Raw genomic sequence first — 19,756 nt, forward strand, 5'->3', positions numbered from 1 at the left:
TGAAAAATATTTGATATTTTCCTATCATAAATAGGATACATACAGTAAGTTCAATTTGTTTTTATTGGGTAATAAACCATCTAATTAAGTAAACCGCTCATCAAATATGAGCAAGTACCTTGTTCAATGACTGCAATTCGAAGAAAAATGTTAATAATTGAATATACTGTACTATAATTATTATTTTTAAAACCAAACAAATATCATTTGTACTCATTTGGAGGAACCATAAAGAATGCAGTACCTTAAGCTAAGTAAGCCAAGCAGTGGAATCTATGAAAAATTGTACGCCATTAATGTTCTGAAAAGCACTAATTTGGTGTCAGATGTCAGAGCTATATGTACAAGACACCTCAATGATTTTTCTGGTGTACAAAGATTATATCTAAAGTAAATGAAACCATAAATATCAAATGAAGAAAGAGTTATATGATTTGAGTTTCTCAGCTGACATATTTGATTCTGTTTTTTTTGTTTCAGCAAACATAAATGTGCACAGAGATAGGAACAGAAAGTCAGATTTCAGAGAGAATAAGATGCAGATTAAGTATGCCATTTTGGAGTCATAACTGGACAAACGACAACCTCGGGGGGGAAATCTCGATTTCCATTAGATATCAGTTTGCAAAGATAGCCGTAGTGATTCTATCCAAGATGGAAAAGCTGGTATAATATGCATAGCCTTAGGAAACTAAAATACTCAAAGGCTGTATGTAAGCCATTGAGATAATTATTGAGGAAGTAGGCAGATGGGAGGGAAGATGAATTCTTACTCTCAAAAGAGTAAAGGTGGGTGGCTTACCAGTGAAGTTTTTACTTGGATCGTGGGGGGTAGGGATTATAAATATTACTGTTTTTCCAGTGTTACTCAAGAGGGTTGTAAATGCAGGCAGAATGGACACAGCATGGAAAGAGCAAGAGATTGCAGTGTCTATCGAGGACAATTTCATGGGGTAAACTAAGTAAGATGTATTGTATTAGAAGGGAATTAACTGAAATTAAGTTAAAATAACTGAAATCCAGTATGTGTTCTATAGGTTTAGTAAGAAATTGTCAATTCCCTTTGCAGGATACACCTTATAAGTTCACTTCATTGTAGAAAGTACTTTAGTACTTGCAGCAGATAGAAAATGACAGCATTAAAACAAAATTCTTCAAGTTGCTGGAAAGAAAGGTCACAATCTAGGCCAAGTTAAACCCATTTAATTCCTATTGACTTGGTTGGGAAAGTTAAGACTGTGCTCAACATATTTCCAATGTAAATTATTTTGACTTAATTGCCTACCTTCTTCCTAGTATATTTTTCCAGGTAGCAAACATTCCTGATTTTTCTTCAAACAATTTTCAAAATAGCTGGTCTCAAAAGCTTAGAAAAGTTGCCACTGGTATTTTTGGAAGTTCAAACATGAAAAATAGTGCAACACATCAGCAGTTCTGTAAAACATGTACAGTGGTACCTTGCGTTACAAACACCTCAGATTACAAACACTTCGGGTTACAGACTCCTCTAACCTGGAAGTGGTACCTCAGGTTAAGAACTTTACCTCAGGATGAGAACAGAAATCGCACAGCAGCAGGCCCCATTAGCTAAAGTGGTACCTCAGGTTAAGAACAGTTTCAGGTTAAGAATGGACCTCCGGAACCAGAGGTACCGCTGTATTTTATTCCATGTAGTGCTGAAGTCTGGAATTACCTGGTTCAGAATACGAAACTGTCCAGTTGACTGTTGTACCACAAATCAAGCACCATTTCCTCTAGAGGTTCTTCAGCTTGGAATGCACAATTAGATTCCAAGCAGACCAGGTGCTAAAAGCTAGCTGCCTTTTCGGCACACGTTCAAAAGTTCTTTAATATCCTAACTGTCTCTCTCCTCACCTTCTCCCCACTCCACTGGTTATTGTAAAGTAGTATTAAACTATATAAACTATTAACTGAGCTGCTTTGTAGGTGAACACATAGAAGCTCTTTAATATTAACCACTTGCCCTAACAGAAAATCTCTTTGATTGATGTGAACTAAGCATCCTATCCAACTGCACAGTCAAAAGTTTAGGGTGTATCTTCTGTATTTGGGTCAATTCTCTTGTCTCTTGCAAACATGTAATGCAACCTTTATTTCCTCCCATCTATAACATCAATTGTTCTGGATCTACTTTGGGAAGGACGATAGTTTATAAGCCATTCTCCATTACTGATACTGAAAACAATTTCCAAGATGTAAAACTTAGGTCTATTGAATATGACTTCATTGGATTTCCCCTATAACTATTGATTTTCCCAAGATACACAAACATAAATCACATAGGGTTTTGTAGAAGGCACTTCCATTAGCAGAAGGAATTCTTCCATCAGAGAAAGGGAACCTTTGTATGAGACCTCTAGAAAAGGCCAGTGGAGGCTATACTCTTTTTTCCAATTGTGTTCCTGGAAATGATACCAAGTCATGATATAGTGTTGTTCCTACTGGGTCATTATCTTGCTAGTAAGGAACAGTGAGGAAATAAATAAAACCTTGCTGCCTCATCCATAAAAACAAGTCCCCTGATCCCAAAAATTATTAGAATACATCCAACCACACTGAAGTCGCTAAAAATTGTTCCCTCCCTTTTGCAGGAGACAAGTGGTCCCGTTAAAGTGATGGGTTATTATTTGATCTAACAATAATATTTCCCTCCAGTAAAGAATTAGGGAAAATCAAAGAATAAGGGTAAGAAGTTTTGGGAATGAGAATACAAACACCCCACAACAGGGAATAGTGTTTGACTGTAGCTTGAAATTGCTACGTTGCAACATTGGCCTTCTAGGCTAGACTGTCTGGTGCAAGATTTTCCCCTTCCAATGAGCTTCAGCTTTGTTGTTCTGCACAGAACAGGGGGCATTCTGGCTCTATCTATTACTTTTCAGTCCCCACATAGGTTTTCATTTCTAATGGGCTTTCAATTATTATTGTTCACTTCTACATCTGGCATATCTATCCTGACACCTTCTTCCCTGCTCACTAGCAGCAGCCTGTTCCTCCTGGCTGTTTGCCTCTCTAGCTGCCATGCCTTTCTGGTGATGAAACTTTTTTAAAAAAAATCTTTCCACAGTAGGATGCCTGTTAGCTCTGACTTAAAGTAGAGAATAAGCACCTGCAATAACTCTTTAGCTGACAGACATTAAAGAAATTCGGTGACAGTTAGGCAAAGTACAAGATTAAAAAAATCCTGAAGGAAAACCAACAGTGTCAATTAATAACCATAAATAATAGCTAATTTATTAATTTATCCATAATTCCTGAGCTTCTGGCCTTTCCTGTTGGGGTGTAGGCTCCTTGAGTAAATATCACAGAATGAGTAAGACCAATTCATAATATGCTAATCAATAATTTATGAATCTTTCATCTTTTTCTTATGCAAGACTTCTACCACTTCATGTTTTTGGAAACCATACAGAATGCACATCTTACACAAAACTCAAACTGATTATTGGAAGACTTAATTGAATTTTCTGTTCTGATTATAACAGGTTGCTGTCAAATCATTATTGCGAAGAAGAAATATTATTCTCAGGTATGAAATTGTTATGAAAATGCAAAGCAAACAGTTAAAAAAATGCAGTGAAGTGAGTTCTATCGTGCTTAGGGGAAAAACAACTGCAGGTCTTAAGTTAGTTATCAAGTGCCCTTTCTGAGTAGCAGCTGGTGGAAAAAAAACTGGTGTAAATTAAGCCAGCAAAATTTATACCAGATCCAAACACTATTCAGCGACAGAGCTGATGCTGTTGCTCTATCTAAGCCTGGCAGAGGGAAAGCAAGCCTTTAAAATATTGTTTTATGCCAGGCTGCCAGCTCATGTGACTCAGCTAAAGAGACTCAGCTAAAGAGATTCTGCCTAAGTCCCCCTTTTCTGTTCCCATCCCCACCACACCCCTAGAACACCCCTTTTGGGAGGCTAACGGCAGCCTTACTCAGCCAGCTTTGGCAGAGCCAGGATGAGCAAGTTATGCCATTGTCAAGTCAGCTAGGATGGGGTTCGGAACTGAGTACCTCAGCTGACTGAAATAGAGATCACAGCATATCTTGTGATCAAATGCCCCTTTAAGGATAAAACAACTGTCTTCTTTTTGTGTTTCCTATTCTTTACTCTTACATTTGATTTCAATTTTAACATGGAGATTGGTTATCAAATAGTTTCCTTTCTGGAAAAGATCTTTCTTCTTTGGTTTCAAGAGTGGGTTATAAATATAAGGTTCTGATTTGTATTAAATTATTATTATTTTAACCATTTCTAGAACTGTTTTCATTATAAAAGGTTTCAATTAATTTTACAACGGGAAAAAATATAACTATAAAATGCATACAATACAATATATTTTTTTAAAAATCACAATTCATAAATAACAACTATCCAGGAAAAACCTGAATAATGGTTCCAAATTTTTACCAACGAAACTCCATGCTAGATTCTGGGGTTCCAAATTATCTGGTCTTGTTTCCAAACGGGAGCTAAATCTTCCACTTTTCTGCTTATATTTCTGAATTTTGGAAAGAACACTGTTTATGCTCTGTCCTAAGTCTGATTCAAAAGACTCAAAACCTCATTGATTAAAGTAACTGTCCCATTAAAGACATGAAATGGCAATGTTAACTAGATTTTTCTGCATCAAATTTATTGTGTCTGCCTGTGAGTTGATCAATTGTGATCAGGAAAGAATGCGGCCAGCTTGTAGCTCTAGGCCAGTAGTGGATGTGGTAGCTTAAATCACTCACAGCAGCCTCAGCCACTCCTGCCTGGGGTTTGCTGGGGCTTGGCTGTCTGTACTGGCATGGGGTGCTACATACTGCACCCGAATGTGCCAGAGAAAATTAGACTGATACATAGCTATCAACTTTCAGATTTGAAAATAAGGGATCAGAAGCCTCACCTGTCCCGGGGAGCCTCGAAAATAAGGGATCAGCAGCCTCACCTGTCTCAGGGACAGTCTACAGGATATCTAACAATCCGGGATAGCAGCGGGAAGCAGCGGGAAATGGCGCTGGAATAAGGGAATTTCCCGCAAAAAAAGGGAAGGTTGATAGCTATGGACTGATATCATAAATTATGTCTAATAATTATGTGTCAGCTTACTTTTTTCTACGTTCTTCAGTTACTGATTTGCCCCTCAACTCACTTTTATTAAAATGCCTTTTCCCTCTCACTTTTATTTAACTTATTAATCTATTTCTTTGAAGAGCCTTAACTTTCTTTATATGCTAAGTCCAAAGATAGAAGAAACACAGAATGGTGAAGAATGTGGACTACAAACAGAATATTCATGTATCTTCTTTTTTAATTTTATTTTAAGATATTTAATCAGCTGCAAAGTTTCAGTTTGCTAATTTTCAGCGCACAACTCTATGGCTAAAATCACTGCAGTCTGAATGTGATTGTGTTGCAGTTTTAAATACGTTATCATGGAATCAGACTACTGAAAGTGACCTCAACTTATGTAGGATATCCATTACTACAGCATTCCTGATAGGTGGCCATCCAGCCACTGCTTAAAAATCTCTAATGAAAGAAAGTACCTCATCTCCCATGGCAGTCTATTCATTTTACATCTATTTCACTAACAGAAAAGCAATACAGAAATTATTATCTCGGAGGATGTAATGGATTGGAATGATGGGTCAAATAATTGTTTAAAACTTAGAATCTGTGGAGCAAGTTCTCCACTGATATGTGTGAGCTGCATTTTACCAGTGTCTTGCAATCTTGGGAAAACAGAAGCTGTATTAAAGCTCAGCATATTGCACAGGCAAGACTGGTCCTTTCCAAGGTTAGAAGTGCATGTAATGTTTGGGATCCCCCTCCATATTTTTCTAGAGCAGTCCTAGAATACCAGAATCTAAAATAGTTTCTGAGTCTTCAGGGATCTTTCATGAATGCTGTCCAAAGAAAGATAGCAGTCCTGACTTAAGATCCTATGTATGCAATAGCAAATGGAGCTGTTTAGCCTTGAGTGAGGGACTCACTCAGCAATTTTTGACCAGGTATTCAGGTGTAACTCTCGGTTCTTACATTCTTCTAAGACAAGCTATGTTTTACAACTGTTAATATACATTTTTTCCTTATGTGTACCTTTTGAAAGATGACTTGAGATTGAAAGGCACAATGTTCCTTAAAAGTGGTCAATAAGAAATATTAAGTTTCAGTATACAAATAATGAATGATAACTATATATTTTACTGATCAATCTGGAAAAAAATATTGTGTCCACTCTTAAAGACTATAGTATTATTTTTAAAAACCCAAAACAAACGATAGCTGTTTGGACAATAGGAGGACTTTGCCTGCAAATAGAGCTTAAGAAAAGATTGCTATTTTCAAGTGTGCTTAAATATGGTATTTGGTTAAAGAAGAAGTAACCCTTATTCCTCTATATAAGTCACTTACACATATGGGGATTTTACATACACAAAAATGTATAATTAGCAAGTCAGGAACTTCACCTTCATAAGTCTGTTAATCAGTCACAGAGCCTACTTTGCTATGATAAAATAACACAATTTGGTGCTTTAAAGCACATAATCTCAATGTCCACTTACAGCATGTCAGAAATTTAATATTATCACACTTTTCTTCATAATATTTTCCATGGATGTATCTGTTTCCCATTATCAAAGTATAAGGTAATTTACTACAGTCTGATAATACTAACTGGAGTGCATTGAAAAAATGTATTCCAAATAATGAGCTTATTGTTTACATTCCCAAATGACATCTCTTCCATGACTTTCTTGTGGGAGAACCTGATCAGGAGGGGGAGGGGGAGGAGTTTAAAAAAAGAGAGAGTTATGTGAAAAGTAAATTAAGGACTGACACTGTGCCAAATATCAATCACAGACAGCAGTGCACTAACAATGAACTAAAGCTAGCAAGCTGTGGTCTTAAAATCACAAGAAGGATTCTTATTACACTAAGTTACTTTGGCTAATACAGTCATGAACATGCATCCAAATTCTTGCCATTTTGAAAGCTTCACATTGGTAATTAGCCAGAGCTGGATTGAGTTGCATTAGCAGAGTAGATTGCATCACTTTCATCCGTAGAAAAGGAAGTTGCATTCAAGAGAAAACAACACCTCATTCTGCAACCCAGTTAAGGCTGCACTTCTATGCACACGATCTGGGAGTCAGGTCCACTGAACTCAGTGTGGCTTGCTTCTGAGTAGGTATGCACAGAACTGCATTGTAAATCAAACTTCTTAGATTTAAGCCAGTTCAGTCCCATTGGCATAAATGAGACAAACAATGCAATCCTCCATTCATTTAATCAGAAACAAATCAGTTAATTTCCAAAATACGTGTTAACCTATGAACACTTACATGGAAGTAAAATGTAGTCAAACAAAGGGGAATGACTTTCAAGGAATGCATATTGAACCAAGGTACCAATAAACTTAATGCCTTATCTCTGCTTTACTGCGGCTGGATCTACACTGATCTAAAAAAAAGCTAAGAAAAAAATGCTATATAGCTCTCAATGCAATTTTCTATTGAATGCTGTACTAGCGCCTCCTGTTGTTACTTTTTATAACACATTAAAAAGGTAAAGGGACCCCTGACCATTAGGTCCAGTCGTGACCGACTCTGGGGTTGCGGCGCTCATCTTGCTTTATTGGCCAAGGAAGCCAGCGTACAGCTTACGGGTCATGGGGCTAGTATGACTAAGCCGCTTCTGGCAAACCAGAGCAGCGCACGGAACCGCCGTTTACCTTCCCGCCGGAGCGGTACCTATTTATCTACTTGCACTTTGATGTGCTTTCAAACTGCTAGGTGGGCAGGAGCTGGGACTGAGCAACGGGAGCTCACCCCGTTGCGGGGATTCGAACCGTCGATCTTCTGATCGGCAAATCCTAGGCTCTGTGGTTTAACTCACAGCGCCACCCGTGTCCCCTGTTATAACATATATAAATGTTATAACACATTTATAACATTATAATTCACCAGTATAGATTAGTCCTGTGTTGCAAAACAGCTTCAACAATACAACACTTTGTTTTCTAACTTAAAGCACTATCAGGTTTGTTGTGATATAATGCCAATATGCTGATATGCTGATCACTGTAAATTATGTGAATTAATTTTTCTCCTGCTTTTCAAAAAATGACCAGAACAGAACTCAATATAATATATATAATAAAGTATATCTCATTTGTCAAAAATAGAAATAAAATCTGCTCTGAGTATATGGCTCATTGTGAATACATAAATGAGGCTGCCATCTTATACACTGACCTAGGAATAACCCAACTAAAGTCAATGAGAATTACTTTTGAGTAAACATGAACAGAATAGTGCTGGAAGGACAGCAAGAAGAAAGTCAGCAAAACAACTCTGACCAGTTTCCAAATCCTTCTCTTCCTTTGATTTCTCCTGAAGTATGAATCAAGTACCCAAAACAGAGTATCAGGCAAAAGTAATTCTTCTATTTAGCAACAGGAAATGTGATAATAGAACTGCAATGCCCTTCTATCTAATAAAAAGTGTATGCCTTAAATAGTATTCAGACTTAACAATTTTAGGAATTTGGGTGGGATCTCTAAACTTCACATTCAAAGGAAGAAATAGGAACATATTTCATATAACCCACAACTGCTCATTGGTTTTCTATAAGATCTCCAAGTGTTAGAAACAGGGAGAGAACCCTCTACTGTTTGTTTAGTCAAGTACAGGAACTGGTCAGGTTCATCCCATTTCCTAATGGAAAAAGTGTTCCATTTAATTGACTTAAGATTATTGTTATTTTGTTCATTAATGCATCATTCATTATCATGTATGTACACAGAGTAACAGCTACCCCAAATGACATTTTCTGAATGCAACATATTCAGAGTATGCAACATATAGGGCTGGATGTGTGGAGAACACATATAAACAAATATGCGGATGGGGCACCCTTTACAGAATCATTTGAATGTATATCATCTGGACATACGGGTTGCCATATGTCCTTTTTTTCCAGGACACATCCTCTTTTTCATAGGTATTTAAGAATCATCATAGAGATCCATAGTTAAAAGTAGAAGTTGGCAAATGTGTCCTCTTTTTTGGGCTTCAAAATATGGCAACCCTAGGAGCCCTTACATCCACTTTATGCATTTCAAACACAAATTTATATTTTAAATGTAAAAGAGCCAAGGGTGTGTGATGTTTCTTTTAAACCATGGACAGCCTGGGGCATTTTGCTATTATTGTTGAAATGTTAAAAGATTGCTTCTGTCCAGTTTAGGGTTTCCAGATCAGCAACTTAGATAACTACTTTGCATTTAACCCCCCAATGAAGTTGATATAGGGTGGGTAGTATTTTGCCAGCATAGGTGAGTGATAAAGAAATATAGAAATACTTTATTTTCACTGTACCACTTCTTTACAGTGAGATTAAACGAGCCCCCCTCCCCCCAATCTCTCAGTCCTTGTTACACTCTGTGTGCTGTCCTACGACCACCAACCCCGAACGTCAGCTGCAATGTTGCTGTCTTCCATTCAGCAGCCTCACGTCCCACAGGTAGAAACTGTTCTTTAACCTGTTGGTGTGGCTTATCATGCTTCTATATCTCCTGCCCTCAGGCAGGAGATTAAAAAGGTGCTGGGCCAGGGTGTGAGTCATCCCTGAGAATGTTCCCCGCTCTTCTGAGGCAACAGTCTCCTGCAATGACATCTAGCGGACTCAGGGGACAGCCCATGATATCGTGTGCTGTCTTCACCACCCTCTGTAGGGACTTTCTGTCTATGGCTGTCAAACCAGTGTACCACACCATAATGCAGTATGAGAGAACACTTTCTATCGTGGACCGATATAAGGAAATCATCAGTTGCTGTCTAACATTGTTCTTTCCAGCAGTCAATTGCATACCACCTCCGATATTGGTAGCCATAAATTTGCCGCCTAATCACCTTTTAAAGCCATGTAAAGTATCAGCATTATTGTCAACAAGTCAGCATTCAGAGATTCAGAACACACTGCGCTCATTGGACTATTCTGGGATTCCCTCTTGCCTTAGGGATTTTTCCTAAAGATATTTTGTACTTCTGTAATTTTTTAGTCTGCTAATACCTCTCTGATGTGCCTGTGGCTGTTTCTGTTTTGACTGCATAAGCATAGGAACTCAAACAATTGAATCCATCTGATAATATACAGTGGTACCTCGGGTTACATACGCTTCAGGTTAAAGACTCTGCTAACCCAGAAATAGTGCTTCAGGTTAAGAACTTTGCTTCAGCACTTCCGGAGGCGGCGCCAACGGCAATGGCGGTCTCCTTCTGAGTAGGAGGAGAAGCTCCGTAGAAAGTGGGTCTGTCCGCTATGGCGAAGCGGAGACCCGACCAGAAATCGCAGGCAGAAAGAGCCTGCGAGCGTGGGACCAAGCAGGCACCTTTTGCGCCCCCCGCTTTAGCAAGGGAGCCCCGTAAGGGGTTCCGGTGTGCAGCGGGAGCGGCGCGGTGCTACGGGTCGATTGCTGCGTCTATGGAGCGAAGCCGCGTAGCTGTTGCCGGAGAGCGCTGACCTTTTTCCTGTGAAATTCGGCTCTAAAGAGAACATCCGTGAGTAGGGGAATCTTAAGAATTTCGGATTTGAAGAGAAAAATAAGTGAATTTGGGCTCCGAAGTGGAAAGGTGCAAACAGGAAGTCCGCCTTTCCGTTTTGTAAAAGATCAAAGCAAAGACCTTTCTACGCTAGTACTTCAAAGTGGATTGTAAAATTTGAAATCCAAGCATTAAAAGAAGGAACTCCCCCTTTTGAGGAGAGGGGGGAAGCTAAGAAAGTGACTGTATTTCTTCTGGGGATCTTCTGGGAAATTAATAGTTTTCTCTTTCGGACTCCCTGGGAACGGACTGTCAGATTAACGAGGACTGCTACATTTGAGCTCGCATTGACTTGACTTGGATACTGTAAATATCGCTCTAACTCTGCAAGGTGATACATTCAGAGTCTCCCTTTAACTGGATACTTAGTTTTAACTAAAGAGGGGACACAGAAAATTACAAAAAGACTTTGTTATTTGGTTACTGAGAATCCAATGGTGGTTACTGTGTCCCCCTAGAGGACTACTGAAGTCAGTATCTGACTGGGGGAATTTTCCATTACTAACTTTGGGGACTTTCCACTGCAAGGCTTGACTCTGGGAACTGACCTTGACGGAAGATAAGGGGGAATGACTGAACAAAGAGCAACAAGAGCTAAGGTCAAAGTGCAACAGTCCACCTTAGCTTCCCAGCAACGCAGAGCATCTGTGCCTGGCCCCCCTGCGACTCAGGAGGAAGACGCAGGGCAATCTGAGTTAAAAGGAATGGCCTCAGAAGGGGAATTTACATCTGTGTTGAACAAAATTTATGAAAAATTGGAAGGCCTAAGTAAGCAGGTCTCAGATCAGTCAGCTGAAATTAAAGGGAATACAGCTAGCATCAACTCAAACACTAAAGCTATAGAAAAACTGTTGGAGGAATCTGCGACCACCAGGAAAATAGCCGAGGAGGCAAAAGAAAAAGCTGAGGAGGCAAAAGAAAAAGTTGTGGCTGTAGAGGGAGAAATAAAACCAATACGTAAACAGATTGGGGACCACCAGGCCTTATTGTCTATGGTTGAATTGAGAGAGAGGCAGACAAACTTGAGGATCAGAGCGGTTACAGAACTTGAGAAAGATAATTTGAACGACTATCTTTCACAGGAATTTGAGAAATTTTGGAACTTGGAGCTGGACAAAGATTTTAAGATAGTGAGCGCCTTTAGACTTGGAAGAGGAGGGAGGAAAAACAGGGTGAGAGACTGTTTGGTGACCCTCCGTTCGAAGGAGGAACGGGACAAAATACTGGGTGCTCACTTTCAGAAGACTTTAGAGATTAATGAGTCCAGAGTGGAGATTTTTAAAGATATTCCGAAACATCTTCTGGATTTGAGAGTTAATTACGGAGATTTGGTGGCCTTGCTGAGAAGGAACTCTATTGCTTTCAGATGGGAGTTCCCCCAGGGACTGTCCTTTACATTTAAAGGGAAAAAGTTCAGAATCAGATCAGTGGAAGATAAGGAAAAATTTCTGAGAGACTTTGAAGAAGATCTACAAAAGGAAGCGACAGATGTGCTAAAAGCCTTGAGACCAGGAGTAGACACTGTACTACCACCTTTGGAATTTGATAAATCGAAAAGGAAGATACCACCGCAAGAACTTGACGAACTTTTGGGAGCAACTGGAGGAAACTAGAATAACTACACCATGTCTCTGCAATTATTAAGTTGGAACATTCACGGTTTTAACTCTCCGGAGAAAAGGAGAAAAGTCTTTCACATATTGAAAAAGGAACAATTGGACTTAATTTGTTTACAGGAAACCCACGTGGTAAGGCTCCACAGAAAAGTTCTTATTAATAAAAGATTGGGCCAAGAATTTATCTCATCGGACAAAGTTAAAAAGAGAGGAGTTGTTATCTATGCAAAAGAGAGCCTATCACCGAAATTTGCTTTTAAAGATGAGCAAGGAAGATTTGTCGCAATTGAGATCCAACTACAAGGTGAAAAATATTTGATTGTAGGAGTATATGCACCAAATGAGGGGAAATCTGATTTTTTCAAGAAACTGCATGAGACATTGTTGGATTATATGGACTATAACATCATTCTGATGGGAGATATGAATGGAGTGGTATCTACTAACATGGATAAGTCGCAAAGACAGGTGGTAACTAAAGACGGCAGACTACCAAAAACCTTTTTTGAACTAGTTGACAATATGGATCTTACTGATATTTGGAGAACTAAGAACCCCCTTGGAAGAGAGGGAACATTCTTCTCTGAAGCCAACATGACCTGGACAAGAATTGATCAAATATGGATAACTAGAGGACTGGCACCTAAGACACGAAAAGTGGAAATTTGCCCAAAAACTTGCTCCGACCACAATGCAGTGAAGATGGAGATGAAACTAATGCCGATCGGTTCTTTTAGATGGAGAATGAATGACACCCTGTTTAGAGATCAGGAGGTGACTAAGAAGGCCCAAAAAACTTTGAGAGACTATTTCGAGATAAACTTGAACACTACGGTGGAAAAAAGAACAATCTGGGACGCAGGCAAAGCGGTCATGAGAGGGTTTCTGATTCAACAGAATGCAATAAAGAAGAGAACCCAAAATGAGAAAAAAGATAAAATCCTGGAAAAAATAAAAGAAGGAGAGAAAAGACTAAGAGCGAAACCAAAATCCCAAGAGATTCTGAGAGAAATTAAGTTATATCAAGTACAATATATGAAAATGATAAATCAGGAAGTGGAATGGAAAATTAAGCAGATGAGACAAAAGTCCTTTGAATCGGCCAATAAATGTGGGAAACTGCTAGCATGGCAGATGAAGAAAAGACAGAAATTAAATACTATTACAAATTTGGAGGTAAATGGAAAGATCATACAGAATCCATTGGAAATTAGAAACTGCTTCCAGAGATACTTTAAACAACTCTATACACAAGGGCCACAGAAAGAGGCCGAGTTAGACCAATTCCTGCGCAAAAATGGATTACAAAAAATTTCTCAAGAAAAAAAGACATTGTTGAGTGACAAAATTACAGAACAGGAAGTGGCGGGTGCCATTCAAAATATGCAGTTGGGCAAATCTCCAGGACCAGACGGTTTAACCTCCAAATATTATAGAGTTTTGAAAGATTGGTTAATTCGGCCACTAATGGAGGTGTGCAATGAGATATTAGAGGGGAAAAAGGCACCGGAGTCGTGGCAGGAAGCTTACATTACACTTATACCGAAAACTGAGTCTGAAAAGACGCAACTTAAGAACTACCGCCCCATATCCCTTCTTAATGTGGATTACAAAATATTTGCTGACATTTTGGCTAATAGGTTAAAAAAAGTGCTATTGGAAGAGATCCATAAGGATCAAGCTGGCTTTCTCCCGGGTAGACACTTGTCGGACAATACAAGGAACATAATTAACATTTTGGAGAAGTTGCAAGTGAATATAAATACTAAAGCAGTTCTAATCTTCATAGACGTGGAGAAAGCCTTTGATAACATTTCTTGGAGTTTTATGAAGAAAAATCTTCAGGGGATGGGGGTGGGCCAAGGGTTTGAAAATGGTATAAGTGCAATTTATTCAGAACAAAAGGCTAAATTAATTGTTAATAACGTGGTGACAGAGGGTTTTAAGATAGAGAAAGGTACACGACAAGGCTGCCCAATTTCCCCATTGTTGTTTATATCAGTCCTGGAGGTATTATTGAACATGATTAGAAGGGACCGTCTGATTAAAGGCATTCAGGTCGGAGCTAAGCAATATAAATTGAAAGCATTTGCAGATGACTTAGTCTTAACATTACAGGAGCCAGAATCTAGTTCGAAAAGAGTTTTGGAAGTGATTCAAGAATTTGGGCAGATGGCTGGTTTTAAGTTGAACAAGTCAAAAACTAAAGTTCTTGAGAAAAATCTAACACCGATCGAGAAAGAAAGGTTTCAGAAGGAGACAGGCCTAACAATAGTAAAGAAGGTCAAATATTTGGGGGTCAACATGACTGCTAAGAACTTAAACTTATTTAAAGATAACTATGAGAAATGTTGGTCAGAAGTGAAGAAAGATTTAGAGATATGGTCAAACCTGAAGCTTTCCTTGTTGGGTAGAATTGCGGCTATAAAAATGAATGTATTGCCAAAGATGTTATTTTTGTTTCAATCCTTGCAAATTTTAGACAAAATGGACTGTTTCAAGAAGTGGCAGAGAGATATCTCTAGATTTGTCTGGCAGGGCAAGAAGCCCAGAATAAAATTTAAAATACTAACTGATGCCAAAGAAAGAGGTAGATTTGCCCTGCCAGACCTGAAACTTTATTATGAATCGGCCGCATTTTGTTGGCTGAAAGAATGGCTGCTTCTTGAAAACACAGACATTCTGGATTTGGAAGGTTTTAATAACGTTTTTGGGTGGCATGCATATCTGTGGTACGACAAGGTCAAAGCTCATAAAGCATTTAAAAACCATATTGTCAGGAAAGCATTGTTTAATGTCTGGTTAAGATATAAAGACTTACTGGAGAATAAAACCCCAAGGTGGTTGTCACCAATGGAGGCAAAGGCACTCAAAAAGTCCAATATGGAGGCCAAATGGCCGAAATATTGGGAAATACTGGAACAAGAAGGAGATAAATTGAAATTGCAGAGCTTTGAGAAATTAAAAGATAAGGTGCGAGATTGGCTACACTATTTTCAAATAAGAGAAGCCTTTAACATGGATAAAAAAATAGGTTTCCAGGTGGAAAAATCAAAATTGGAAACTGAGTTGTTAGAACCCAAAACTAAAATACTTTCAAGAATGTATAACTTGCTGCTAAAATGGAATACGCAGGATGAAACGGTTAAATCTGTAATGATTAAATGGGCTCAAGATGTTGGTCATAACATTATGTTTGCTGACTGGGAACAGTTGTGGACCACAGGTATGAAATTTACGGCATGTAATGCCTTAAGAGAGAATATTATGAAAATGATATACAGGTGGTACATGACCCCAGTCAAGCTTGCAAAAATCTATCATTTGCCCGACAATAAATGTTGGAAGTGTAAAGAAAATGAAGGAACATTCTTTCACCTTTGGTGGACATGCCCAAAGATTAAGGCTTTCTGGGAGATGATATACAATGAAATGAAAAAAATATTTAAATATACATTTCTTAAGAAGCCAGAGGCTTTTCTCTTGGGCATGGTGGGCCAATTGGTGCCAAAGAAGGACAGAATTTTCTTTATGTATGCAACAACAGCAGCAAGAATCCTTATCGCAAAGTATTGGAAGACACAAGAGCTACTCACCCTGGAAGAGTGGCAGATGAAGGTGATGGACTATATGGAATTGGCAGAAATGACTGGCAGAATCCGAGACCTGGGAGAAGAGTTGGTGGAAGAAGACTGGAAGAAATTTAAAGACTATCTTCAGAAATACTATAAAATTAATGAATGCTAAAACTGTGCTTGGGTTGGTAATAAGTGGTAATTAGTGATAAAAGTTAAATAAGATTATGCAAAAAAGGTATTGATGATTGGCTGAAAATATCGATATAGAATGTGTCATGGTATAAAGTTTAAATATTTGAAAAAGGGTAAGAATTTGCTGAATTAAATATCTAAACGGGAATACAAAAGGGGGGAGGCGTGAGGAGGTCAAGAACATAAGCATATGAATTCGAGGTTATTGGGAATAATGGATTTGTTTTTTACTTTTTGTTTTTTGTTTAAATTTAATTTTTTTTTTAATCAGTTGTGATTCTTTTTCTTGTATCTCTGTGTGTTTCTTTTTTCTGTAATTTATGGTCTCTTTTTTATTTTGAGAATTTCTATTTTTCCTTTCTGTAAAACTTTAATAAAAATTTATTTAAAAAAAAAAAAGAACTTTGCTTCAGGATAAGAACAGAGATCGTGCTCCGGCGGCGCGGCAGCAGCAGGAGGCCCCCATTAGCTAAAGTGGTGCTTCAGGTTAAGAACAGTTTCAGGTTAAGAACGGACCTCCGGAACGAATTAAGTACTTAACCTGAGGTACCACTGTAATATGATTCCAGGTACAAAGTAACTGACCCTTTGTTTTAGTGTGTATAAAACTAGAACAAAATTTGTGCAGCAGCATGAATGCTTTGTACAACAATGGGCAGTGCATGCCATAAACCAGTTTCTAATGTTATAGAAGAGTGCAAGCCTGATTAGAATGGAAACAAAATATACTTAAATTTAACATTTCCACATGTTGAGGAAGAAGGATGGACTACAATTTAAGATGATCAAAAAGCCTATAATTATTTACTGATAACAGGATATTAACTGAGATCAGTAAATCATCTTTCCTAAGATAAACAAAAGCTACAGTAGAAGAAAAAAACAATTCTGTAACAGTCGTATATGCTGTAGTTTATTGGACAATAATAATTTTGTTAAGCACCACTTAGTTGAATGAAATTCAAAGACCTCAAAGATCCCAAAGTGAATAAGCATAGAGTTCATTTGCAATCCATAGACTTCTTATTGATTGAAGTGTGATACAAAGAGCTTCCAATGGTATATTGATGCAAATATGAATGAAAGCAAATTTGTATGCTATTCTACATACTGTAGACTCAAAAATGTAACTAATGCTGCTATGAAGGCTTAAGATTAGAACAGAGAGCAGGAAGACACACACTGGTCCTGCCCCAACATTACTGAACAAATTGGATGTCCCTTTTCTATTCCTGACCTTCTTGTGTTTAGCAGGAAAGTCTAAGTCTGAAGGAGGCTTGTAAGCAGGTTCAGCGATGTGCTTACAAGCATCCACATAAAAGGAAAACCCAGTAATGCAAAGTTTCCAATTGTGGGGCAGAATGCTGTTACAAGCCTGATTCATTTGGGCAGTAAAAGCAACAATGGGTTACCTAAACTGGGGGGGGGGGGTATGAGAGACAGAAAAGCAACATACAGTATTCTTCCTCCAGTTGGTTCCTTCTTTAGTAACTAAATACTTTCATAAAGATCGTTTCCATCCTGCCTCCTTTTCTTTGCTTGTCCTACTGTTAGGACCCCTTTGTTCTCTTGATCTCACGAGTCTTGAGATTGTGCTCAGAATGGCTTTGTTTACTTAGAGTTACCGGTATTTTATTTTATTCAACCAGCAGTCTTACCTTACTATTTATTTCTGCACACTGCTGTAATGTATTTCCTATATTATAATACTTCAGATTTCACACTCAATGTGGGAAGGTTGGGCATGGACTGGGTGCAACTGGCATGCACACACACACCTTCTCCACGTTAAGCCCCCTTTTCAGAGCATGAGTGGGTTTAGGTGTGGATCTAGCCCATTATATTTGAATTTTTCAACCGTAATGCATTTAGACATTAATTGCCAATTTGAAAAAAAAAAGCATATGATTTTGTTGTATGTCTAGGAATGGATATTACAGTTTGGCATAATAACTGGTTCATAAATTAGAGTGCTTTGTCAATAACAAATAATCTGTGGTTCTCTTGTGTTCTAAGTAATTTGGATTGCTTGGAGCCATGAGCCCGTTGAGTGGTCCCATTCATGAACAGTGAATGACGCATGACAGAGCTTCTCCTCATGCAGGATGAAGTTATCTCTGAAGAGCTGTGCTACACCAGAGGCAATTTCAATAAAAAAATTCATCTAGGCAATGGATTGTGTAGACATTGATTTGAAATAAATTGTGACTGATGATCAGTTGATGATGATTTCCATAATCATCATGCCATCAGTAATTCTTCAGGGTAATGATACTTGTGTCACTGATATAACATTTTTTGTGTACTGAGGATTCAAGGCACATACTGAGATTTCTAAAAACTCTTATCCTTTAATATGTCAGTGAGATGGTAAAACTGAATATAACCTTTTAACAATCTATTGAGAACAGTAATAAATTACTTACAAAAATATTCTAAAGTGATCAACTTGTGCTTTCAGTATCTTAACATTTAACAAAATGTACTTTATCAAGATTGCTCAACATAGTTCACTGATGTACTTTAGAGAGAAATACTGCAACATGCTGGGCAAGCCAATCTTTAAAACAACAGGCACTTAACCCTAGAAAACTGTTAAACAATCTTGTACATGGCAAGACACTGTTTATTGCACAATATGAATCAGTTGCTTCAGAAAAGGACTGCCAATGGTCTATTATGGGTTTTGAAAGCATTTAATTTACTAGAAACTAGTTTTTATTAGGACTACTCTGCAGTACATCTACCTCCATAATTATGACTTTTTAAGAAGTCAGTGCTTTCTTAACTACCATTCATACTGATCTGCCACACTGAAATATCACAGGCATTTATACATCAGAAAATATATTTATTTTTGCCGCCCTGTTGTGAAGGTTAATGGTGGGTAACACTTTTAAACAGAAACTGGCATTAAACATCCATAAAACTAGACAAACTGATTAAAAATACAAGCCCCCTTCCACTGCTCTGGCTTAGTTCTAGATACCAAAGCCAGCCTCCAAAACAAAATCTTACAGAACTGAAGCTTTGGATTTAGTGCACAGTCAGTGAGAACATCTCTCAAAGTATTCCAACTATTCAAGCTTTGTATATGAACAGTAAATTCAACAGCATGTTTTTGATGGATGGAATAGATTATGAGCCTGATATTGGTTTCAGTGTGATTTATGCACCATAAGGGGTTACTTTATCATGTTTAGCCTTATGACAAGAAGCACACAATAGGTTTACTAAATCCCAGTCCCAATTACATAACAAAATGACAAGCAGTCATCATTGGTGAATGCAGAAGATCACTACCCTCAAGTGATAGGTGTACTAAAGAAAAATGTGATATTTAATTTTTTATTAAGGCCATAGACAGAGGAGCTACTTCACATATCCCCAGTTTGCATGTTGCTAGTGGAGCACAATGTAGCTTTCTTCATATAATCCTTTTGAAACTCCCCTGAAACAGGGGTGTAGCGGGGGGGGCGGGCGCTAAGGAGGCCATCGCCCTGGGCACAGTTTTTTTTTGGAGGGCGCACGCGCATCAAGGCTATTGCATCCTTCTCAGTGCCCTCCAGCTGGAGGGTGGCTGAAAAAGACACAACAAGCACATGCTCTGGCCCCCGTGCCACTCGCAAAAGCAGCGCTGGACTTGCAGGGGCCAGGACACATGCCTGCCCACAGCGCCCCCTGAGCCCAGAATTGTTTTTGCGATCAGGCGTGCACCCTGCTTTGAAGCAGTGGTGAGGGGGCGCTGTGCACCCCACCCAC

At 38.5% G+C, this 19,756-nt stretch overlaps 1 protein-coding gene across 26 annotated transcripts in view; it reads right to left on the bottom strand.

Annotated features, from left to right (window-relative positions):
* Positions 1–19,756, bottom strand: part of TENM3 (teneurin transmembrane protein 3) — a 1,278,808-nt gene that overhangs the window by 529,370 nt on the left and 729,682 nt on the right. For 2 of the 26 annotated variants that reach the window (XM_083630969.1, XM_083630956.1), the window contains exon 1: positions 4,905–5,045. The exons of the other annotated variants lie outside the window; for them this stretch is intronic. The gene's annotated coding sequence lies outside the window, so the exon portion shown is untranslated. Of the gene's footprint in view, positions 1–4,904; positions 5,046–19,756 lie in introns of those variants that run through there. 26 annotated transcript variants of the gene reach the window in all.

Source organism: Podarcis filfolensis (assembly GCF_964270895.1).
Source record: "Podarcis filfolensis genome assembly, chromosome: 9".
Taxonomy (NCBI): domain Eukaryota; kingdom Metazoa; phylum Chordata; class Lepidosauria; order Squamata; family Lacertidae; genus Podarcis; species Podarcis filfolensis.